Source organism: Glossina fuscipes, unplaced genomic scaffold, assembly GCF_014805625.2.
Source record: "Glossina fuscipes isolate IAEA_lab_2018 unplaced genomic scaffold, Yale_Gfus_2 28, whole genome shotgun sequence".
Lineage (NCBI taxonomy): Eukaryota > Metazoa > Arthropoda > Insecta > Diptera > Glossinidae > Glossina > Glossina fuscipes.
Genome location: NW_023998423.1, coordinates 5,971,395 through 5,977,679, shown reverse-complemented (window position 1 = coordinate 5,977,679; position 6,285 = coordinate 5,971,395). Strand labels below are relative to the sequence as shown.

General features: G+C 33.2%; 1 long non-coding RNA gene across 3 annotated transcripts; it reads right to left on the bottom strand.

The window, feature by feature from the left end:
- Nucleotides 1–3,924: 3,924 nt before the first annotated feature.
- Nucleotides 3,925–5,951, bottom strand: LOC119636686. Of its 3 annotated transcripts, XR_005247167.1 has the most exons (4): nt 5,739–5,951; nt 5,468–5,644; nt 5,021–5,410; nt 3,925–4,968 (listed from the first exon to the last, which is right to left on the bottom strand). It is a non-coding gene; the product is annotated as an uncharacterized LOC119636686 (long non-coding RNA). The 3 variants fall into 3 exon arrangements; XR_005247168.1 differs by having other exon boundaries at nt 3,925–5,410; nt 5,468–5,667; XR_005247166.1 differs by having other exon boundaries at nt 3,925–5,410.
- Between the last annotated feature and the right edge of the window lie 334 nt (nt 5,952–6,285).

The window sequence follows — 6,285 nt, the reverse complement described above, 5'->3', positions numbered from 1 at the left end:
CCACATCCCACATGCATTTCGTCGGTGTTTGTCGAGAAATATTAAAAATTGGAAATTTTTTTTATGACGAAATATTGAAAGCCAGCGCTTTGTATAGAGAGTGATCGTAGAAATGATCGAATCTAAACCTTTTGCAACGTAAGTTTCACTCGGATGTCATTCGAGAAATGCGACCTGTCCACTTTACAAAAACAAGTGCGTGGGCAAGCATCAGCTAGATAGACGGACAAACGAACATACCCGCTTAACTAGACTGTGCTCATACTTTTGAATAAAAATGATTTCTCTTTTAATTCTGCCTAGATGTTGCATACATACGCACAAACTCCATTCCGGAGTGTACGGCATTAAAAAGCAAGCCATTGCTACTCTAGTCTTCTTTTTCTTAAAACATATTTTTTAGTTAAGTATTTCTTACTACCGAAGCACGAAAGTTTTGTCAGTCTTTGTGGAAGACTAGCAATGTATGTCAGAAGTCTAATCAGGTGTATATTGTTTAGACTAACGTCAGTCAATTTATTCATGGCCGTCTGCCAAAGTGTAGTAAGTTTGTGAAAATCTGTGCAGAAATGCTCGCGACACGCCCACAGCTCATTTTGAAATATAACGAACGATAGTTTGTAATGAACAGCAGACGATGATCTGATACGGTCTCGATTCGAGAAACCTAACACAGAATTTGAGTAAACGATATATGTTTTTCAATGAGCGTGCAGCTAAGGCGAACTTCAACGAAACCCGAAATTATTCTCTCTCTTAAACAATAACTCTACTAAACACTTTCGAGAAAAAAAACTTTTTTTTTTATTGTTTTGTGGCTCCCTAAGTAAAGAGGAATAAAACACACTTTCAATTGAGATTTAGATCCAATTTTTTTTTTTTTTTCAATATATTGTCTAAGTCTTCCCATTATTTGTTGAATACAATACATCTGTGGCTGTACAAAGTATAGAAATTGTTAAAACTTATTACGAAAACAATAAAGCCCTGGTTACGGTTAGTGTTAGTAGTGCATGCAGGATGAAACTTACATTCGGTTAAATGAGTTCATAAATGAGAATTATTTTCCTTTTGATGCAAAGCAAAACACATTTGATCTTTTGCATGTGCAAAAATTAAAATAACATTTGGGTGTAACTTGTGGAATGGAAATTAAACATGAACGAAACATGAAATCATTTTTACACAAAAATGGTATAAACCAATATTTATATATAAAAAAAAAAAAAAAAAAAATGCACATTAACATGTTGTTCTACTCTTTAGTCTTCATTACAGATTTGATGAGCCTTTAGATACTTTGAACGAACTTTTTAGAATATATGGGAGAATATTCACTGCCCCCAAAAATTGTTCCTTGGTTAAGTCAAGAAAAGCTGTATTAAATAAGTTTCGATTAGGAAGTGGTAGCCTGATGTCTGCTTGTTGATACTGGCTCTCCTAATAGGCAAACGGATATCTTCATACCATTTCCAAAAAAAAAAAAAATAAATCATAGTATAGGTGCATAAAGGAGACCCTTGAGTAGGTATAAGTATGAGAGTTCTAGCGAAACATTAAGGGTTTGGGATAAATTTTTTGAAGTTAGTTATGAATTCGTCTATAGAATTCTAAGAGATATTCTCTTGCTGCATTTTCCATCATTTCGCAACAGGCAAAGAATGAAATGTGCGAATCTGTCTCTTACAGACGGAAGGAACATTTTACTCCGTAAGCTTAGAGGATATATTATAACTTATCTCGTAGAACAACTCGGGATATTGTTATTGCGGCTTCAGCTATTAAACACCTAACAATATTTCTTCTTATTAGAAGGGATACAATTTTCTTTAAGAACAACTTGGGATAGTGTTATTGCGGCTTCAGCTATTAAACACCTAAGAACACCTCTTGCTAGATGGAAGGAAGGAAGAACATCAGGATTTATATAACACGGTTTTGGTCAACAGTTTCGCGAATGTCGTCGAATTACTATTATTTTTACTTTTTTTCGAATCAAAAACGTCGAAATCGCGGAGAGCTACAATTGACATTTTTTGAATTCTTTTTTTAGGTACAATGTAAACAAAATTACTCTTCCTGAGCGGAAATAATCCCTTTGTGGTAAGTTTTAATAGTTTGCTTAATATAGGAGAGCAGCGAAAGTTTTTTAACTTTTTATTCAAATGATTATGAATACTGAATATATATAAATACATATTTAAGCGGAGCTAAGCCTATCTTGATTGTAAAACTTGCTTTTGTAATGACGAGAATAACGAACAGAAACATACCTGACGAGAAGTACTTAGTTAGAATTGCAGCATATTTTTGCTAAAACATATCAAACTCAATGACAAAGTTATCGCCAGCGTTGGTTGAGGTAAGGCAAGGCACGGCAAGGCATCTTCTTAACAATACAAGTAGTAAAGCAAAATCTTTTCAAGCGTAAAAATGAAAAAAGCAAAGTAAGAAAACTTGAGAAAACTATTTAAGTAAACTTTCGTCTAAAGACGTGAAATATTATTTAAATTTTTTTTTCTAATGAATTCTTTAACAATTCTCTCTCTTATCTCTTATACTTAAAATCTATTTAATTTCAATTTTTGTTGTTATGTTGTTATGGTGAAGTAATAAAATTCAAGTGCTTTAAACAAATTTGCTTATAAAATAAACAATTGCACGTACAGTTACACTTAAACAAATTCATCTTGTATGCTTGATGCCGGCTTGCCGGACATTAGTGTTGTTGGGTAGGACGCAGTCGGGGTAAAAGTGAAAAGTACAAGTGCTACTGTTCTACAAGAGCTACAATAATGAGTGCTATGAAAATGTATTTAAACTAATAAACAAACATGAGTTTTGTGAACAAGAACAATAAACATAAATATATATACATAATATATGTATATGCATAGTAAATATATATATATATATATAAACCCACACACGTTTCACTGAAAACAAAACACATAGCAGTTGTTATAACGTTGATGGAGAGACTGACAAAAATAGATAAATGTTATATATATATATATATATGTATATATATAACATATATATAACAAGACAGTTGGACAAATTAAACAGAAAAGGACGGAAATAAATTGAGAAAAATAAGAGATACATTATTTATGTTTAAATTGTGGATTAAACTTAATTTTAAAACTTTTTTTTCCTTTCTCTTTTCCTACTTAAGTCATTGCTATGCTTACAACTTTAAAATGGATTAAAAAAAAAACTTGCGTTTGCTTTTCTTTTCAGTTGAGAGAATGCAGTATTAATAGGGAAACTTTTTCTGGATATTTTTAGCTATTCTAGCATATTCAGTTAGGAGATTACCTATACTTTCCTGGTGCGTCATTCTCTAGTATTTAACTAACTCCTTTAAATGTTCTTTATTCAATAAACAAAAATTCTATCTGCTGAGCCCTCAAAGTGGGAGTTTACTCATTTAGGCGGCATCGTATTACAAACAGTCCATTGCCATTGTGAATACTTCCTCTTCTTGTCGTAACTTATCAAGCACTCTTATTGTTGCGTGTACGTATCCAGCGCCAGCATCCAGTAGAGGACTTGAGATAGATGCAATTTTCATTGGAACAATCGACACAGAATCCTTTCGCAAAACGATTTTCTCAATCGATTTGAGCTTGTCTGTCCGTCTATCTCTATGCGGTTTGTACACGTAGTTTTGCGTTCAACCAGCAGAGAGTAGTTTTCAAAATAATTGCGTGAAACTTGTTACATTGGTACAATTTGACTCAACAACGACGTAAACAACACCCAGAAACTTTTTTGCTGTACCAACCACCTCAGCCACATTTCTAAAGAGAGAGATAATCATTTAAATAAAAAGTCACTTTCTGAATTGATTTAAGCATGTCCGTCCGTCTATTTATCGATCTGATGTAGTCTAGTTTTTTTAAAAAAAAAGTTATATCAGAAAAATCTTGCATTATTAATATTTCTTAATAAAGATCAATGAAAGGTATATTGACTGAATCTGGAAAATCTGCATAGGACGTAAAGGATCCCTGGAACCGAAGCCACTGCCATATACATGGACTTAAAAAAAAAAACCATTACACGGCTGCTGTGTGATCGAATTTGGGACGAAACAGCGATGACTATAAATTGTCTGCCTATGCAGATAATATTTTCCTGCTTTATAGCTGCAATCGTAATGAAATTCGAAAGTGAGTCCATCCAATCTTTCGTAATGTAAATATATTGTTGCACATGCTTTTCTTGTATTGCTTGTTATCTACTGCAGTGAATAGTTCACGGATTAGCAGAGAGATGTAGAGAGATTGACTGACCAAATAATACGCTCGCAATGAATTTTAAGCGGACAGGTAGGAAAAGTTTGCTTTACGATAAATATGGCAAATTTCCGATTGTCATACTCCTTGAATAGACTTTTTTTGTCATAACTTCCTTCTTCTGTTTCACGTTTCCCTTTTCCCGTTTCTTCTACATCTAAAAGCCGAGACGATCACGAACGATTTATTTAAACATGACACCGGAATTTGTCTACAAGTCGCAGAATTTCCAACCATCGATTCGAATAGTCTTGCTAAGGGAAATAGGCTCATCATATTTTTTTTTATTCCATCTGTATCTTGGTTTAGTGGCATCTTGCATTGTGTTTTATCCAGATTAATCATTTTTGATGAAAAAAAAGTGATAAAGATACTTCAGGGCAAGAACTCATACTTGAAATATTCGTTCGCTTCAAGTTTTCATTTATTAATTGGAAAAAAGAAATGTCGACTGCGTTCGATTTTATAATCTTTTTTTATATATTAATAGCCACGCAGGGGACGTCCTTTACGTTCGGGCATAATGGCGGCTAGGAAGGAGGAAGGAGGTACGGCGGAAAAAACCAGCTGGGTTATTTCAAAAGCGGGGAGTACTGCTAAGGAAGACGTCGCAGTGGTGTATCGAATAATATTCAGGCAATTCCAAGACGAGTGAAAGAGACCGCTGAGGAAGTCGTGTAGTCATGTTAAAGGGCTTAATAGTGCTCCTATCTTACCCCGAAAGAATCCACATTCCGCTGATGGTCACACATTCTTGTCGCCCATGAGCGTCGGAGCCTTTCCTTGTACGTGTCTGAGAGTTTCTGAGCAAACTATGGAGATCGTCGCGCGTACGTCTTATATACCAAATCTGGCTGGATATAAGCGTTGTAAATGGTAAGCATGTCTCGTTGAGTGACGTAAATTTTGCCTTAAAATTATTAGTCGAATATATATTTTTTCCACCAAATATCATTTAAAATTCTCTTGCAAAGAAATCAAAGGCTTATCAACATTGTTAGTAACAGATAATCGGTCGAAAGATTTCAGCAACGATTACACTTCTCTGGCTGTAAGCACTGAAATTGTGTGCAAAAAATTCCTACACTAGTAGTTATAAGCAGAGTCTATGTAAAAGAGAAAAAAATAAATAAATGATTTTTTTCAAAAATATATTAACTCACAAAACATATATACAGCTTAGTAGTTATCTTGAAGTACGTATATGGTTAAGAAAATTGCAAACGATTGCCACCAACTACGAAATGTCTGCATAGCAATAAATAAGATAACCACTTCGATGAGATGCAAGTTTCTTTGAGATTTTTCCTTAAGTGTCAATGAATCTTTGGTTTCAAAACCTAACGCAAAAAATATAAAATATCTGTTTACAGCAAATAAATATGAAAAACTACCAATTTGGGTGAGAAACGTTTCATATATATCGCAACTTACTACTATACTATATATAAGATAAATAGATCGGTTGAAGAAGATAGTTATCTGATTGCTTTCAAGTTAACCGCTCGCAATTCGTGGTATATAGTGCTACAACAACTGGTGCTGGTGATTTGCGTAAGCAAGCAATTTTGCAAAAATTTTATTCTTACATTGAAAATGTACATTATTTTATGAATTTTATTTATCTAAATGTATACATTTGCTTAGTTGTGCGTTAAATAAACTTTCTTATCATAAAGCGAAAAATAAATATTGCACTTAAGTATTTTATTTACGAAACAAGTAACCAAATATGTATGCATATATACTAGATAGAGTTTTCCATTTTAAATTACAAGTTGCTTTTAACATCTATCGGATGTGCTAAGCGTTTTGTGAGAATCTCATTAAATCTTATTTAAATATGTTAAGAAATATCTAGCAAAACTAACTGAAAATGACAATATATTGAGTATATATAGATGTAAATGAAATTTTCACTTAATTACATATACAGCCGAATATTCGTACACATCTAGAGTGATGAACACAAAAGACGCAT